The sequence below is a fragment of the Neolamprologus multifasciatus genome, chromosome 9 (assembly GCF_963576455.1).
Source record: "Neolamprologus multifasciatus chromosome 9, fNeoMul1.2, whole genome shotgun sequence".
Taxonomy (NCBI): Eukaryota; Metazoa; Chordata; class Actinopteri; order Cichliformes; family Cichlidae; genus Neolamprologus; species Neolamprologus multifasciatus.
Window position 1 is genome coordinate 7,029,911 of NC_140447.1, and position 17,958 is coordinate 7,047,868.

At 40.1% G+C, this 17,958-nt stretch overlaps 1 long non-coding RNA gene across 2 annotated transcripts in view; it reads left to right on the forward strand.

Moving 5' to 3' along the window:
• LOC146510942 (uncharacterized) overlaps positions 1–15,283 on the forward strand; it is a 16,044-nt gene extending 761 nt beyond the window's left edge. Inside the window, exons 1-3 of one of the 2 annotated variants that reach the window (XR_014876012.1) lie at positions 1–2,863; positions 10,406–14,546; positions 14,700–15,283. The exon at positions 1–2,863 is cut by the window's left edge and continues 761 nt beyond it. This is a non-coding gene — a long non-coding RNA (uncharacterized LOC146510942). Of the gene's footprint in view, positions 2,864–10,405 lie in introns of both variants that reach the window. The other variant, XR_014876011.1, reaches the window with a different exon arrangement.
• Positions 15,284–17,958: the final 2,675 nt, after the last annotated feature.

Below are 17,958 nucleotides of genomic sequence, written 5' to 3' on the forward strand. Positions count from 1 at the left end.
TGTTTTTCCTTCCGAGGGGAGGCTCCCCTCTGTCGTGGCTTTCAAGGTAAGATTAAGAGGACGTTTTTATCGTGCAGGATTTAGCTCTCTCTTCCTCTGGTGATTTCACTGCCTTCAGTCTGGCTGTTTGAAACTCACAGGAGGCTGTGAGCGGCACTCCAAGCCCACTATCAACCGGCGAGAAGGGAAGTGCGAATGTAAAAACTGTTTTATCTTAAAAAAAGGAGAAATGAACAAAATTAGATTGTAAGATTTAATATGAGAATCAGAAGAAAATATAAAGCAGCTCTCGGTAACTATTTGTATGTTGTGAAAAGCAGTTGCTGCTAAGCGTGACATGGTACACAAAACTGAATGGAAACACTACATCTATAGCATGGAGACAAATAAAAATGACACAAATACATCCTTCCAGTGTGTATTGTGTCATTTCAGATACATTCCATCACACAGTTTACCCAGTATTTACACTCAGTTTTGAGGATGCTCTTTATTAAATTCATATACAGTAGATGCACCATTATTATTATTTGGTGTCTTCTAAAGTCTGAAATCATAGTTGTTAAATAATATCTGCCACAGCCTCTCATGCACATGAAATTAATTCTGAGAAACAAGCATTAGTTTCACCTTCTGGCCTGAGAATGGGTTGAACAGATTGGAGATCTGTGACTCTGTCCAAATGACCAGCAGTGCAAACAAGCATGACTCAGGTGGAAGCATATGATAAGCGGTCTGATCCTGCTGATGAGGAGACTGGAGGTCAACGTCTGTGTTTTCTATGCATGAAAACCCAGGCAAGGAAACTGCTTTCAACAGTAAGTGAATGTGGCCCTTTTGCTTCCCATTAGAGGCTCACAGTGCTGAGGGCTCATGGGCATTTTTTACTGCTTAACCCTGTTTGAGACGTCTACATGATTAGTGTGATTTTTTTTATAACCCCCTTTTAATTAATTGGCCCAAAATGTCAGATGTTGCAAAAATTAAAACTCAATGGTCAATGGTAACTTTATTGTCCCTAACGGGAAATTGATTTGCAGTATGTCCGTACAAACAAACAGACAACCAACACATCACATACACTCACCAAAATAATATAAGCCTGAGAAAACAACCTAGATTTTTCATCAAAAAAGTGCAATGTGCAAAGTTAAAACACTGACACTGACAGACAGAGAATGTCTGTCTGTCAGTGTCAGCCTCCCCTCGGAAGGAAAAACAGGTGGATTATTTCGATTTGAAAGAACATGCCAAATTACACAAACGTGTTTTCAGTCATATGTGCAAACTGATGTTTAATTTATTGCTTTTAAAACAATTCTCAGATTATTTCACCTTTCAGGCTTTATGGCATATTAGCTTGCATATAGCACAGTAGGACAAACAAGGATTCACCATAGCCCCACGATGCTGTTTAAGAGTCTGCAACATGCTATAGCTGAGTCTTGCTATATTATTACCTCTGCAGACTCTTTAATTGTTCAGTTCAGTGAATCTGGGCCCAGTTTATGTAGACTCAGATCCAGCCCCCTGTTATCCAAGAGATCTGTATCTGGATATGGATGAGGTAAAACACATGGGATAGTGTGGGATGGTAGCCAGTGTAAACGCAATGTGTGTGTGTGGCATTAAAAAAAAAAAATCTACCCAGCAGGTTCATAAATACAAGCTCACCTCCAGGAAGACTTTGCAGCACTTTTGGCCCAGCATTAAATCATGATGCCACGTTTCCCCCGACAAAGATTCACATTTCAGTTTAAAAAATCAAAAAGAGGGACTGTTTTTTCTTTTTGTCCTAATACGTGTACTTTTGTTGTTTGGCCTTAATGTTTTGGCCCCTCCGAGTGCATCCAGAGCAACTGATGTAGGAGAGGTCAAATAAACTGCAACTTTATAAAAAAATATGCTGCAAAAGCACAAAAAACAAAACAGAAGTAGGAATAAACTCACAAAACACAGGGGATGCGTTTTTTTGACAGAACAGCTGTGTGAGTGACAAAAACCAGAGAGTCATCTGTGTTGTGTAAAATACTGTAGATACGTGTTTGCGTCAGCTGTTTACTATTAGCTTGTCACTTTCTCAGCTGGTCAATCACTTTACAGTCTTTGTGAGCTTTTGTGGCATTTTGTTTAATTTCTATTGTGTTTTATTCAACTTCCACTCTATTTTGTAAGAAGCATTTTTCCATTTGCTGCTGTTTTCTTAAGTTGCAGTGCATTTGACCTTTCAGGGCCACCGTACGTACTTGGAAAAAAGAGGCAAAGCATCAAACACTAACCCTCAAAGTTCTAATGCAGGCTACAAACTGGGACGTCGGCTCCCTGTTAGAGTAAACTGACTTTAACTTGTTGTATTTTTTTTTCCATTTATTTATTCAGAAGTAACCTGTAACTAGTCCTTGTCACATTTGTGCTACAACAGTGTAATTTTCGTCAGTCGGCATCAAATCATTGGCTTACTGTATCCCTGCCAGTCAGATGGTTTGGAGTGCAGGTGGTGTTCGCTGCTGTCTGCAATCCGCCAGCTGCTGACATTTAGCAGCAAACATCACATGTTAGAATGTTCACACAAATGTAAACACGCACAAGAAAGCATTCAAGCATAGACAAACACGGGCTCTCTGAGTTCCACCTCTGCATCGCAACCACATCACACACTAAAGCCAAGATAAAACTACTGCAAGGATTGCAGTGGAACGGCGCACACTCACGCTATGCTTTTCAGGCTCTTGGAAGAGAACCTGGGCTCCAGCCTAACCCGGTCCGCCGGTTCTGAACATGCTGTTGGAGGAAGACGGGGAAACGGCAACACAACTGGCTGTCATGGCTCCTAGACTGGATGCCCGAGAAAGGGTGATGAAAGGTATCTAGCGTGCACGTACACACCAGTGGAAAGATGCAAAGTTTTAAGTCAGCCAGTCATGCCTCAGGCGTATTCTGTTTTAGTTCTGTTTTGTGATACACCCAGATAAAACATAACGTTACTCTGAATGACGTGTAACTCGTTCACCTCTGTGAGTCAGTTCAATCACAGACGGTGACTAAGGCGCAGTAGAATTTATTTATTTACGTTCATGTGTGTTACAAAGAGCTCCGAAAGGTGAAGATGATTGAGAGAATTAGTGGTTGAGACTGTAGCTGGACCTCAAATGATAAATATATTTCAGGGGAACGTTTTATTTGGTTCAGATGTCTAAGTGTTTTTCTTTTTTTTCTTCTCATTTCTAAACCAATACAAAATACTGTTAGGCTTACTTCTTTCTTATTTCTGAGAAAAGCTGATAGTGAAACTGTGCTGGCCTCAACCTGAAACTGCAGATTGGATGAAAATGTATTTCTATCCACTTTGTGTTTTATCTGACACCAGGACATGATAACCATTCAGGTTTCTGTGTGCACTAAGACAACCAGTTCTCCAATGTGCTGCGTTGGAGAGCTGGTTGTGCAAATTGGAAAACAACATGTTTTCTATCTAAAGCCATCCAGGTTTAGTTCTCCTGTTTCTGCTGTCATTGCTCAGGCCGATGCATTCAATTCAATTTTAGTTACAACAAATCACAGCAAAAGTTGCCTCAAGCCACTTTACATTGTAGGGTAAAGATCCTACAATAATACAAGTCTGTGTATCAGTGTATAACAGGTTAGTCCCCAACTTTTTTTGCACCACGGACTGGTTTATGTCCGACATTATTTTCACGGACCGGCCTTTAAGGTGTCGCAGATAAATACAACAAACTAAAACCAGTACCGGTACACCCCCCCCCCCCCCCTAAAAAAAAAAAAAGATTTATTCATAACACACAGGAAAAGACCCAAGGAAACAGAGTTAACGATAAAAATGATTTAAAAATAAAATTTAAAAACCATAAAAACCATAAATTTTACATCCGAGCCTCAACTCTCGCGGCCTAGTACCGGTCCATGGCCCAGGAGTTGGGGTCCGCTGGGTTAGTACATAAGGCTGTGCTGCTGGCTCTAAAATAGGTGTTAGTAGAGGTAAATATAAGTACATAGAGTGGTTTCAAAGTGCCGTTTAAATACTGGGAAGGATGTTTAGCACTGGAATGAGTTGACTTCTTAACTATGAACAAAACTTTCACTGGATTGGATTATTAAGGCTTTTATTTATTTCCTAGATAATTATTCGGCAGGAGATGCATTAGCAAGGCCTCGGTACAAAAGTAGCAGTAATTCATTAAGGTTTAAACCCTGGTGGACTCTTACGTTTCCCTTCTTTTCCCCTTTATAATTAATGTTTAAATGCGTTTAACAGGATGCAGCTTTAGCTCACTGGTTGACAGTGTTGGTCAAGTTACTTGCAAAAAGTAATCAGTAACTAATTACTGATTACTTCCCCAAAAAAGTAATCGCGTTACTTTACTGATTACTTATTTTCAAAAGTAATTAATTTCTTAGTTACTTAGTTACTTTTTAAAAACACAATTTACAACCTGAATAGGTGATAAAGCGATAGATCTTTCAGCCCAATTCTACTTTTTCTGCATAATCCATCATACAAAATGTAATCAAATGGAAAAGTTTCCTTTTTTAAAACCTGTTTTATCAGTTTTAATCTTTTAACTTTATGCATCAAGCAAAAATTTAATTATATGCACCATTCTCTGACTTGAAGAAATGAGTTTAACATTTAAACCTATTTTCTGCACATTCCAGCACATAAAACATTTTTTTTTGTGTTTACACTCAGTCTTTCAAATAGATACAAGTAAAACACAGCAGAAAATAAATAACATCAAAGACTAGCGGTCCTTTTGCTTTATTTTCACCTGTAAAGCAGGAGTAGGGTAGGCGGAGGTTTATCCTGGTGCAGGTGTGCCGCAGCGGTCAGTGGAAGAATCCGCGAGTTTCTCTGTGAGTTTCCCATTACGCACTCGGTGCTTGCTTGGAAGTTTAGGGTTTTTTTTCGCTGTAAAAAGAAGTTTTCTTCCCACGCACAACGGACGCTAATGTTTTTGTCACTTTTTATGGAATCAAACTCAAAGTAAGGTCAGTACTTCCACGCTTTAAACGCTGCACGCTCATACTCTCTCCTGCACTCGATATATTATCCATTGTTGATCTGCACACAGCTGTTGTCACGAACGTCGCATTCGCTTACGTCACTGTCATGAGACATTCTCGCAAAAAAATCACGGATTTAGTAACGCAGTAACGCAGCGTTCCTACGGGAAAGTAACGGTAATCTAATTACCGTTTTTGCAATAGTAATCCCTTACTTTACTCGTTACTTGAAAAAAGTCTGCTGGTTGAGTAGGTGTCCATGTGCCACATGGCTGAAGTACAGCAGCCAAGCTTTGAGTCTAAAGTGTGGTGCTGGGCTCTGTGTCTTCTCCTGCTCTCTCCCTCTCATTCCTCTCTGCTCTTCATTACCAAACAGTCGAATAAAAAGAAATTGCCCCCAAAACAAACTTAACACCAAAGAAACAATACATCATTATTTGGCGCAGCACGGTGGTGCGATTATGACCACTGTTGCCTCACAGCAAGAAGGTCCCGAGTTTGATTCCACCACCTGGTGAGGCCTTTCTGTGTGGAGGTTGCATGTTCTCCCCGTGTTTGTGTGGGTTCTCTCCGGGTACTCTGGCTTCCTCCCACAGTCCAAATACATGCAGTTAATGGGGATAGTTGGTAATAGGTGCGAATGGTTGTCTGTCTCTATGTGTTAGCCCCGTGACAGACTGGCGACCTGTCCAGAATGTATCCTGCCTCTCGCTCTATGGTAGCTGGGGTAGGATCCAGTCCCCCTGCGACCCTGACGAGGATAAGTGTAAGAGGACGGATTGACACCATTATTTGTTTCTCCATTCAAAACGACCCCATGCTGTTGATAAATCACACAGGTGTGGGATGTGTTATGCACAATTTTTTGTAATTTTTAAAACTTCAGCTCCATATTCATTAACCATGAGACTATGCAAGAGGGAGTTGTAGTCCTTTGAGAATGAGTCCTACTGATTTTGAAGGCTTTTTTAACCCTCCTGCGTTCTAGGTGAAAAAATGTACCCGCCTGGGTAACTTTGGATTTTTGATTTTCAATATATCAGGCATTTTAAAGACTAGTTGCATGAAACTTGGCCAGGATGTGCATTTTAGCATTATTTTTAAAATTCAATGATCCCCTCTATGGTGTGGTGTATAGTAAAGGAGATAAACATAAGGCTTAACTCCTACGTTCTAATTTCCATTTTGGGCCCCATTGACTCCCATTATAATCACATATTTTCGATATACTGTAATTCTGACATGTGATAATTATTTTCTCGTGAATACCTAATGGATCTAAGCCTCAGCCTTCAAAATAAAGGAAAAATAGGTTTTGGATCAAATGAGCACAATATTAGGTACAGCACTCCCATAGACATTTTCAGTGGTTTTGAATGCAGGTCATGGTTATGTTATTATGCAAATTACATGGCAATAAAACAGCTGACCACCATAAAATAGTCTTGATGTAGTGGAACTGATATAAGAGAGTGGCGTGAATGTGATTGAGAATATATATATATATACTGTGTGTGTGTGTGTGTGTGTGTGTGTGTGTGTGTCGGTCGCAAACAAAACAGCCCATAGAGCCGCCTCCTTGAAGTGTACAAGAGCCTGCAACTTTCTTCTCTTCCTCTCTAAAGTCTCTCTAAATGTTTGAAATCTCTTCACTCTGAATGAGCCTTGCTTGCTCAGCAGCAAGGGGGGGGATGGGGTGCAAGAGCAGGCACGTCTTTGTTAAGCAGAGGGGGGAGGGGTGTGAAAACAGCCACCTGGCTGGGAAAGGGCAGACAGGGGAAGGGCAGTCTTTGTGTCAGTGACACAACAGAGCCGGGGGGAGGGGGGAGAGGAGAGGGAGGGGAGAGACATAGGGATTAGTTAGTTATTGGATAAGTGCACATTTGAAGTCTGTGAGAATAGTTTGCACAGACGACACGAAATGGACTGAGGCGCGCATGCACAACACGAAGCGCACGGTCAATTTAGGGGAGGCTTGGAAGCTGTGCTCAACGTGCAAACAGCAGGTTATTATCGTAACTGCTGCAAATGGTAGGATGTCCTGTCTGCAAAATCCACCCATCTAGAGGTTCGTGCTATAAAATGTAAATTAAATCTTTGTTCAGTTTGTTGTTGAGTTTGTTCAGGTCAGTTCAGTTTCCCAGTGGCACAGGAACAGAACAGGAGGGAGAGACAGAAAAAGATCATGGTCTGTACAATAAGATAGAGGATGATCTTTTTTTTTTTTTTAAATTTAGGTGCATCTTTGAAGTCTGTGAGAATAGTTTGCAGCCTTGTCTTACTAGTGATTTCTGCACAGACGCCACGAAATCCACAGACGGGCGTAAGCACAACACAAAGCGCACAGTCAATTTAGGGGAGGCTTTTGCTGAGAAAGAGCAGCGTTCCAAAAAGCGGAAGCAGTGCTCATCGTGCAAACAGCACATTATTATCATAAGTGCTGCAAAGATATATATATAAGATATGTCCTGTCTGCAAAATCTAACCATCTTGTGGTTCATGCTATGTATGATAATGTAAATTACATCTTTGTTTAGTTTGTTGTTGAGTTTGTTCAGGTCAGTTCAGTTTTTTTTTGCAATAAAGTGTTATTGTTCCAAAAATAATAATGCATCCAAATCAATGTTGTTATGAATTATTTACCCATTCAAGGCTGTAATAACCTCATGCCAAATATTTCCATTTGCAACAAATTTTTTGAAAATATTGCATATTATGGTTTTTTTCCTCCCAAAAAAACAACAGGGTTTTTTATGACAATAAAGCCATAGAAACCTAAAAATTATTTCAAAAATTATGAAAAACTTTATGTCTGTGGTTAGGTCTGAAGTTGTTTAAAAGATCTGATGTGAAAAAAAATGAAAAGAAAATTCATATATGATATTGCTATATCACCTCTTGGTTGGGGACCCGTTTGGGTCCCGAGGGATACCAATGGATGTAAATTGCAAAAACTCTTATTGCTCCAAAAATAATAATGCATCCAAATCAATGTTGTTATGAATTATTTACCTATTCAAGGCTGTAATAACCTCATGCCAAATATTTCCATTTGCAACTAATTTTTTGAAAATATTGCATATTATGGTTTTTTCAACCCCAAAAAAACAGGGTTTTCTATGACAATAAAGCCATAAAAACCTAAAAAATATTTAAAAAATTATGAAAAACTTTATATCTGTGGTTAGGTCTGAAGTTGTTTAAAAGATCTGATGTGAAAAAAAAGAAAAGAAAATTCATAAATGATATTGCTATATCACCTTTTGGATGGGGACCATTTTGGGTCCCGAGGGACATAGGAGGGTGTAAATTGTAAAAACTCTTATTGCTCCAAAAATAATAATGCATCCAAATCAATGTTGTTATGAATTATTTACCTATTCAAGGCTGTAATAACCTCATGCCAAATATTTCCATTTGCAACTAATTTTTTGAAAATATTGCATATTATGGTTTTTTCAACCCCAAAAAACAGGGTTTTCTATGACAATAAAGCCATAAAAACCTAAAAAATATTAAAAAAATTATGAAAAACTTTATATCTGTGGTTAGGTCTGAAGTTGTTTAAAAGATCTGATGTAAAAAAAATGAAAAAAAAATTCATAAATGATATTGCTATATCACCTTTTGGATGGGGACCATTTTGGGTCCCGAGGGACATAGGAGGGTGTAAATTGTAAAAACTCTTATTGCTCCAAAAATAATAATGCATCCAAATCAATGTTGTTATGAATTATTTACCTATTCAAGGCTGTAATAACCTCATGCCAAATATTTCCATTTGCAACTAATTTTTTGAAAATATTGCATATTATGGTTTTTTCAACCCCAAAAAACAGGGTTTTCTATGACAATAAAGCCATAAAAACCTAAAAAATATTTAAAAAATTATGAAAACCTTTATATCTGTGGTTAGGTCTGAAGTTGTTTAAAAGATCTGATGTAAAAAAAAATGAAAAAAAAATTCATAAATGATATTGCTATATCACCTTTTGGATGGGGACCATTTTGGGTAACGAGGGACATAGGAGGGTGTAAATTGTAAAAACTCTTATTGCTCCAAAAATAATAATGCATCCAAATCAATGTTGTTATGAATTATTTACCTATTCAAGGCTGTAATAACCTCATGCCAAATATTTCCATTTGCAACTAATTTTTTGAAAATATTGCATATTATGGTTTTTTCAACCCCAAAAAACAGGGTTTTCTATGACAATAAAGCCATAAAAACCTAAAAAATATTTAAAAAATTATGAAAACCTTTATATCTGTGGTTAGGTCTGAAGTTGTTTAAAAGATCTGATGTAAAAAAAAATGAAAAAAAAATTCATAAATGATATTGCTATATCACCTTTTGGATGGGGACCATTTTGGGTAACGAGGGACATAGGAGGGTGTAAATTGTAAAAACTCTTATTGCTCCAAAAATAATAATGCATCCAAATCAATGTTGTTATGAATTATTTACCCATTCAAGGCTGTAATAACCTCATGCCAAATATTTCCATTTGCAACTAATTTTTTGAAAATATTGCATATTATGGTTTTTTCCCCCCAAAAAAACAGGGTTTTCTATGACAATAAAGCCATAAAAACCTAAAAAATATTAAAAAAATTATGAAAACCTTTATGTCTGTGGTTAGGTCTGAAGTTGTTTAAAAGATCTGATGAAAAAAAAAATGAAAAAAAAATTCATAAATGATATTGCTATATCACCTTTTGGATGGGGACCATTTTGGGTAACGAGGGACATAGGAGGGTGTAAATTTCGACGAGCGCACAAGGGTTAAAGAAATGTCCATGAGGCTAACAAAGGTTACTTTGGTGCTTGATTAGCAAAATGAATGCCATTCATCAGGTTGGGGAGATTGTAACTTCTGCCTGTGCTTGTATGAGTTTCCACTCACAGTACAAAAGCATACATCTTAGGTTAACTGGTGAGTCTACATTGAGTGTAGCTAAGGATGTGAGAGTGTGGGGCCATGTGTCTTGATTTCTTAGATCTGTGACGGGCTGGTGACTTGTCGCAGGTGTACTCTGCCTCTCGCTCTGTGACAACAGGGACAGACTCCAGCCACCCACACTCTAAGCTGGATAAGCTTTTAAGAAAATTGATTCTTATTAACATCCTGTTCTCATCAACCTCTGCTGTACTTTGTTTTCAGCACTCGTTATAACAAAATAACTCATTAAACAGGTGCTTCATGTTGGTGTTATCAGCTGTGTCAGCTGGTGTAACTGTACACTCTATCATTGCTTTTTGCTCCTGCCTGCCAAAAAACATTTAACTTGTGAACTTAACAGCCAACAACAAGAGTATGTTAGTCGGCTCAAAGCAAACAGAGCCTGCTCGAAATCACTATTTTAATCCGTTTTTCAGGTTTTCCATCTGTTTCCTGGGAGTCTGCGGAGGCTTTGCAAACACTGGTTGTATCTGCCTGATGTTAGACGACAGCTTCTCAAGTTGAGTGATGGGGTACGGGTGTCTTTAACAAGTGGACACATGCTCAGACGATGTAAACAAGCTTCATGCATACTTGAGTTGTCACACACATATAAGCATGCTCGCACGCTCCTCACCTCTGTTACGCCTCACCTTCTGGTGCCTGCAGGACAGTTGGATGTGGGCCTTCATCTTCATCTAGTAAACATACACTCTCACTGTCGGGATGACATGCTTTCCAAAATGCATGCTGAGTCTGAACGAATGCGCGTGGACCCACAAATGAACGCTCGCGACACCCCACAGACAGGCGTACAAGTGCACACGCGTGCGACCCCCACAGAGGAAGTGAGATTAGCTTTTTTGCTGCTGCTGTAATTCAGTTACCCCTCACTGCCGGAGGCCAAATGGCGAGCAGGGAGTAGGATTCTGCTGTGTCTGTACTTTGTGTGGCTGTCAGCTTGCTTATCCCTGCTGTACACAGGTGAGTGTCTTTTTGCATGCCTGTCTACTCAACCCCTCCACATCCCCCCTCCCTGTCTCCACACAGCCTCGACACAACCTGGGTGCCTCCTCGCTGCTAAGCTGCCGCCTTAAATCCACTATTGTGACGGGCAATGTGTGACACGCTTCCCCTTAGGAATATTACCATTGGCATCAGGGTGAAATCTCAAACTCTACAAAAGTGTTTGTATTCATAAAAACACCCTAAAAAGGCGCTATTATTACCTAAATGATCTAATCCAACTTTATTTAAAAATTACAGAGTCGAGCAAACTGCTTTGCAGTTAACAGACAGCAGTAAAATACACAAACACATTAATACTATGGAAGCAGTACTGAACAAATTGGGGAAAACATTGTCCTTCTCTGTTAACTCCTTTGTTCTTCAGCTCACTAATGGTTTCTTTTTTTTAAAGCTTTTTTTTCCCTGTGTGGCTTTCAATCGTATATTAATTCCTTACATGACAACCTCCCGTCAAAGGGTTTATTTTGCATGTCAAACACAGCCTGATTTTAGAACAGCTAGAGTAGCTTTGCATGATTCCCAGTTCAGAATAATCCTGCTTTATACTGTTCTTTGGTCTAGGCCTTTCCATTTAAATTTAAAACATGCCATTTTAGCTTCTCTCCCTCTGGGTCGCTCTCTAGTTACGCCAGCTTTAATCTTTATTCTGATTGGTTGGGGTTCTGTACTCCCAGTTCTGAACTATTGGTTTGTTCCAGTTCCTGGTCGGAAATTTCAAGCCCCTTCAACTAGGAATTTGTACTCGGAAAGCCAAAAGAAAACACACCAATCCCGAGTTAACAATTCAATCCAAGATGGGGGGAGCGAATGTAAACGGTAGTAAAATTGTCAAACTCGTAATCTATTTGTGACTCACTATAAATAAGCCATAAACAAAGCACTGATCAGGCTCTGTCCATGGATGTTCTACATTGACTTGTTCCTAATATTATAATATTTCCCTGAGACGACCATATTGGGAATATCTCCTGTCTATAACATCACAAAGATGTATAAGTGACACCAAGGAGGAAGAGCAGTATCCTGGATTCTTTCTAATTACGAGTACTGTGAAAGATGTTTGGATGTTTAGAAGTCTGTGGGAAAAGCTCGTGTCTCTTTTGATTCATGATCTCAGTAAACACTTTCCTGATGAGTTTCTGGTCTCAATCACTAGTTTCAGTTCCTATTAAACATGATGTTCTTTTGGGAACGATTGTATTCCCGAGCGCTTCGGTGACTTATTTTGGCACATCATTATTTTATCCATTCGGTTGATTAGACCTGTTATTGCTGCTGACCTGTTTCAAATTAACTTTAAAGCATATTAACTTTTTGGCTCCTAATCACACTATACCGGGACTTCTCGATGCCGTGCGAGACTTAAAAAGAAAAAAAGAGTAGTTTTATGATCTCAGACAGTGAAAGAAGGGCTGAGAGGGAGAAACTCAGGATGCAACAGTGGAGACAGAATCAAAGAGTAAGTTAATAAGGTGCAAATGAGTGAAGGTTTAAAGAAGAAGATGAAGGCGAAAAAGAGACAGAAACTGATTAGGAGTGAGTCAAAATTCAGCTTGAGAGAGACGAGCACAAAGTCTGAGAAAAAAGAAACTGCTCAGGTCTGACTTATCCATTTTTTAAGACGTAGAGTAAATGAGGCCCAGTTCAGAACAGGGTCTTTTCATATAGGGATTTACATTGTGTAACAGCAATATTAATGTATTGTCATTTTACTATTTAAGTAAGCTTTGTAGACACAGCAATAAAATGTTGATTTTTTTTTTCATTTCAGATTTCTATGAAGTCACGGTAAATAAATTACCCATCAACTTTGAGGTCGGCTGGTCCTTGTGTCCACCTTGATACACCGTAGTAGCCGATGCAAGGGAGGGTTCGGCCACCTGTTATTGTACCCCTACAGCCGTGATCTATGTGGTGTGATCGCTCTCGCCAACTCTGCCACCAAACAAGCTCAGTAAAAGCTGAAACCTAGTGTACGTTGGCACGGAGGAGGGATTTTTGAGCTGAGATTGTGGTGGCGACACCAACGGGGCCAACCAACAGATCACAGACGAGCGGTGGAGCCAGTGAGCGGCTGGCGTGCCAGAACCAATGTCACTGAGCTGCAAAGTTGCAGTGCACACATACCTTGCATGTAGTGAGTCATGAGTGCGCACACGCATGGTGGGAGGCAGCTGTCTGGCACAGGTTCACCACAATCCGGGGCTCTGCCTCCCCTCCACCGCGGACCCCTTGCCAGGCCAGGCTTGGAAAGAGGTCACATTCTCCAAGGTGTGTCTAAACAGAAATGACATGTGGATGTGCTGGCACGAGACGCCGCTCTCGGCTCTCTACCACCGCATCTCATGCTCCTGCCAGAAAAGCAGCCGTGGTTGTTTTCTTTCCCCCTCTTTTCTCTTCTCTTTTTCTTCTCCCTCCCTGTGAAATGCAGCCCGGTGCCAGAGAAAACAGAATCAGTGTTTGTTTTAATGGTTGTTCCATTCCTCAGGTTTATCCTGACTTAAAAATACCAGTAAAGTGGGGAGCGAGCTTGACAACTGGAATGATGCTTATGTTAATTTGGGTATGCTATTGCTTCTTTTGCCTGAGGAGTTCTCTCTGTCATCTTTCATTAAACAGCTTTTCTACTGACTGACATGTTTGTGGAAATGTATCCCCGTGACTTATTCCCTTCATAACATGACAGCATAGTATTTATGGTATACGATGTATCATCAGATCTTTCTCAGGGCTAACGTCTAATTACACACTGATGGACAGCTCTAATAACAAATGCATGAATTAGTAGAAGGTGTCAAAACACACGTATACACACCGTTTTACAGAAAGAGTAAGATTTTTTTTAAAAAGGGAAAAAAAAGAAGATCTGTTCTGGAGGATGCTGGTGCTGGCCCGATTCCTGATTACTGCGAGCTGTATAATTTGTGAGTGACACCTTCCTGTGAAACAGGATGTCTCCATTTAGACTGAGGTGAGCGGCGCGCATTAAAGATCCCCTCCAGACATCTTTTAAAACATTTAAAAATACTTTGCTTTGAACAATAATCTGTCCGATATGGTATCAGTAGGTGGATGTGTTGCCTGGGAGTTTATTTAAGTTGCTTTCTGGATTACGACTGGCTTCCAAGCTAGCTGTGATGTTATAAAATTAGACTTGTACATGTGTTCAGCTCAGACTTGAAGTAAAGTTTTACAGATGCAAATGAAAACAAAAAAAAGTAAAGCTCAGATTTTAAAAACTGTCCTTATAGTAAGCGCTGGATGTGATCATCACGTGTTGTGCTTTTGTCTGTTTGTCTTTGAGGAAGAAACACCAAGCTGGATTATTCTTTGGGAAACAGCACAAGTGAGCACTCACATCGACGGAGCATGTGCTCTCTGGGCAGTCTTCTAGTTAGACATAACATGATGCCCTATGCCTAATATTTTGTCGGTCCCCCTTTTGTTGCCAAAACAGCCCTGACCCATCGAGGCATGGACTCCACTAGACCCTTGAAGGTGTGCTGTGGTATCTGCACCAAGATGTTTGCGACAGATCCTTTAAGTCCTGTAAGTTGTGAGGTGGGGTCTCCATGTTTGTCCAGCACAGTCCCACAGTTACTCGATTGGGTTGAGATCTGGAGAATTTGGAGCCAAGTCCACACTTCAAACTCATTGTTGTGCTTCTCAAACCAATTCTGAACCCTTTTTGTTTTACGGCAGGCTGCATTATCCTGCTGGAAGATGCCACAGCCATCACTGAGTACTGTTTCCATGAAAGGGTGTACATGATTTGCAACAATGCTTTGGCTAGTGGTATGTGTCAAAGTAACATAGATGGCAGGACCCAAGGTTTCCCAAAATCGCCCAAAGCATCACGCTGCCTCTGCCAACTCCCTTCTTCCTGCAGTGCATCCTGAGGCCGGGTGTTCTCCGGTAAGCAACACACCAGAAAAAGAAGAAAGAAAGTGTGATTCATCAGACCAGGATACCTTCCTTTATTGCTCTGTGGTCCTGTCCTGATGCTCGCATGCACATTGTTGGTCATTTTTAGTGGAAGAAGGGGGTCAGCATGGGCACCCTGACTGGTCTGCAGCTATGCAGCCCCCCACAAACTGTGATGCACAGTGTATTCTGACACTTTTCTAAGGGCAACTAAACCTCCTGTGTGGCTTTGAATTATTATTATTATTAAATAGGAAGAGTCCCATAATATAACCACAACATTACAGGACACTGCGATGACAGTGCATCTCAAAGAAGGACAGTATTTGATGCAGTAGTTCAATGATTAATAAAGAAATATTTTTTTTAAAAAAACAAGATAACATGACTAATGTGTTTGAAAACGGTTTCATGCTTGCACATTTAGCAGACTTGAGCGATGTTTCAGTGCTTCACTGGTAAAATAAAGTCACATATATGAAATATTTAAAAATAAGCTCTGGTATAGTTTCTTAAAATTCCTGAAAAGAATCCAAAAACAGCTGCCTTTTGATTTCAGGGGCTTGATGTTCTTCAATTTCAATTTCAATGTGATTCAATTTTATTTTAAAAACACCAAATAAATAAAGGGGCTTTATATTTTAAGGTAAAGACCCTACAACCATAGAGTGACAACCCCAACAATCAGATTACCCTCTATGTCCAACTCCAGGCCTCGAGGGCCGATGTCCTGCAGGTTTTAGATCTCACCCTGGGCCTGAATCAAATGATTAGTTCATTACCAGGCCTCTGGAGAACTTCAAGACATGTTGATGAGGTAATTTAACCATTTAAATCAGATGTGTTGGATCAAGGACATATCTAAAACCTGCAGGACACTGGCCCTCGGGGCCTAGAGTTGGACACCCCTGCTCTATAGGCAACCACTTGGCAACAGTGGGAAGGAAAAACTCCCTTTTAACAGGAAGAAACCTCTGAGAGGACTAGGCTCAGAGAGGGGCAGCTATCTGCCATGAGCAGTTGGGAGTGATGGGCTGTGGAAGCTGGAAAAGAGCCAGAGAAAAATAATAACCAATGATTAAATGCAGAGTGGTGGAGTCCGGGCATAAGGGAGGAGTCAGGATCACCTGATCCACCTCTAATAATAGGAATATTTAAAGCCTAATCTTAAAAGCAGGATGTTAGATATTATCAATATTAATATTGTGATATTCATATAAATCATTAATATCATTAAATGTGGGATATTTATGGAAATTAAATGGTAAATGGACTGGTTCTTATATAGCGCTTTTCTACTCATCTGAGCACTCAAAGCACTTTACACAACTTGTGCATTCACCCATTCAGACCCATTCGCACAAGCACATCTTTCTAAGTGCTTCATAGCTAACATTCACACACATTCATACTCCGATGGATGCATCGGAGAGCAATTTGGGGTTAGTATCTTGCCCAAGGATATTTGGCACGCAGACTAGGGAAAGCCAGGAATTGAACCACCAACCTTCCGATCAGTAGATGACCTGCTCTACCACCTGAGCTACAGCCACCCCAGTTCATGCCACTTCTAATTCAAATTAGAAGTGGCATGAACCAAAACAGTAAAGCTGTAATCCTGACAATCAAAATAATGAGCTGAAAAAAATGTATCCATCGTTAACAGACTTTTTGAAAACGAGACATACAAAAACTCTTGCAGGTTTAAAAGTCTAACACCAGCAGAGTTTAATGTGTTTCTGGATAAAATATTCCTGCTTTGAGATTTTAAAATGGTAAAAAAAAATGTCAGGAATATCAAGTCAACCTAAAATTTGGAAGCCTAAAAGAAGCAATCCTGCTTTTCAGGGAACAAATTAACTGCTTCGAGAAAAAACATTCAGTACAATTAAAATAAGTAACATCTTAATTCGAAGTCGCTCAAGTCCAACGCTGCTGCTGTGCTTTCCCTGCTGATAAGCTTTTTAAAGCTGACAGCGCAGGATCACAGCTATCTGGTGAATGGAAATGCGATGAAAGCTACCCACACTCAGCGGATTGCTTTGGCTTGCATCATTCTGCATCCCTGGCTGAATTAGTGCTTACTAGGTGGTAATAAAACAACTCTAAGCTGCAACATTGAGTTCAGGTCGAAAATGGCACAGTACAGTGCGCTGGGAAACTACACTTCTAAGTCTAAGGCGTGTCCAGGTTTGTCGCAGAGCTGATTAAACTCAAACATGTCCTGTTTTTGATCGACTGCCGCCCTGGAAGAGAGCGTGGAACATCACCTGGATCTAGTTTGCACTGACAAATCAAACCCATTTGTGGTGGGTGGGCAGGGAGTTAACCAAAACAGGGACTTTAATCATTTTTATGTATGGTAGGAGTTTATAAGTTTTAAATATACATTTATGTGCTCTGGTCCTTATAACTGAGGATAAATCACAGCAGTGATCAGGCTGTGGAAAGGACACAGACACACACTGAACACAGCAGGCCAGGTAGCACGCTGAGCTCAACACAAAGAACAGGGATGAGGTCCCTGGGGACAACATGGAAGTGGACAGGATCAGGTTTGCAATGGACTTACAGTATGTGTTTCAGAGGATTGTAATGCACGCACAAACTTAAAGGTGGGATGTCATTTGATGCCAGACTATAAATATGATGCAGTTTTTATTGGCAGTATGGTAGCATTAAATAGCGCGTGATTGCTAGTTTAATCAGAACATGATGGAATAAACTCTGTAGAGCAGTTATGGATTTAAAGATTTCATTTGGCAGCTGCATAATCACTGAATTAGTTTTTAAATACACAGTCATATTGTTTATCTGTTTGTGACAGCTGTACTGTCCCCCTGCAGATTATCCCCTGAGTCCATTAGCTGTATGTATGGACCCGAGACAGAGAAGCTGTCTATTTGTGAGGTTGTGTCAGTATCTCATAATAACCGCACCATTGAAGGTGCACCCTGATGAGACCCAAAAACCAAACATTCAAGCATCACCAGCCCCATCAAGATCACCCGAGTCACTGGAACACAAACATTATAAC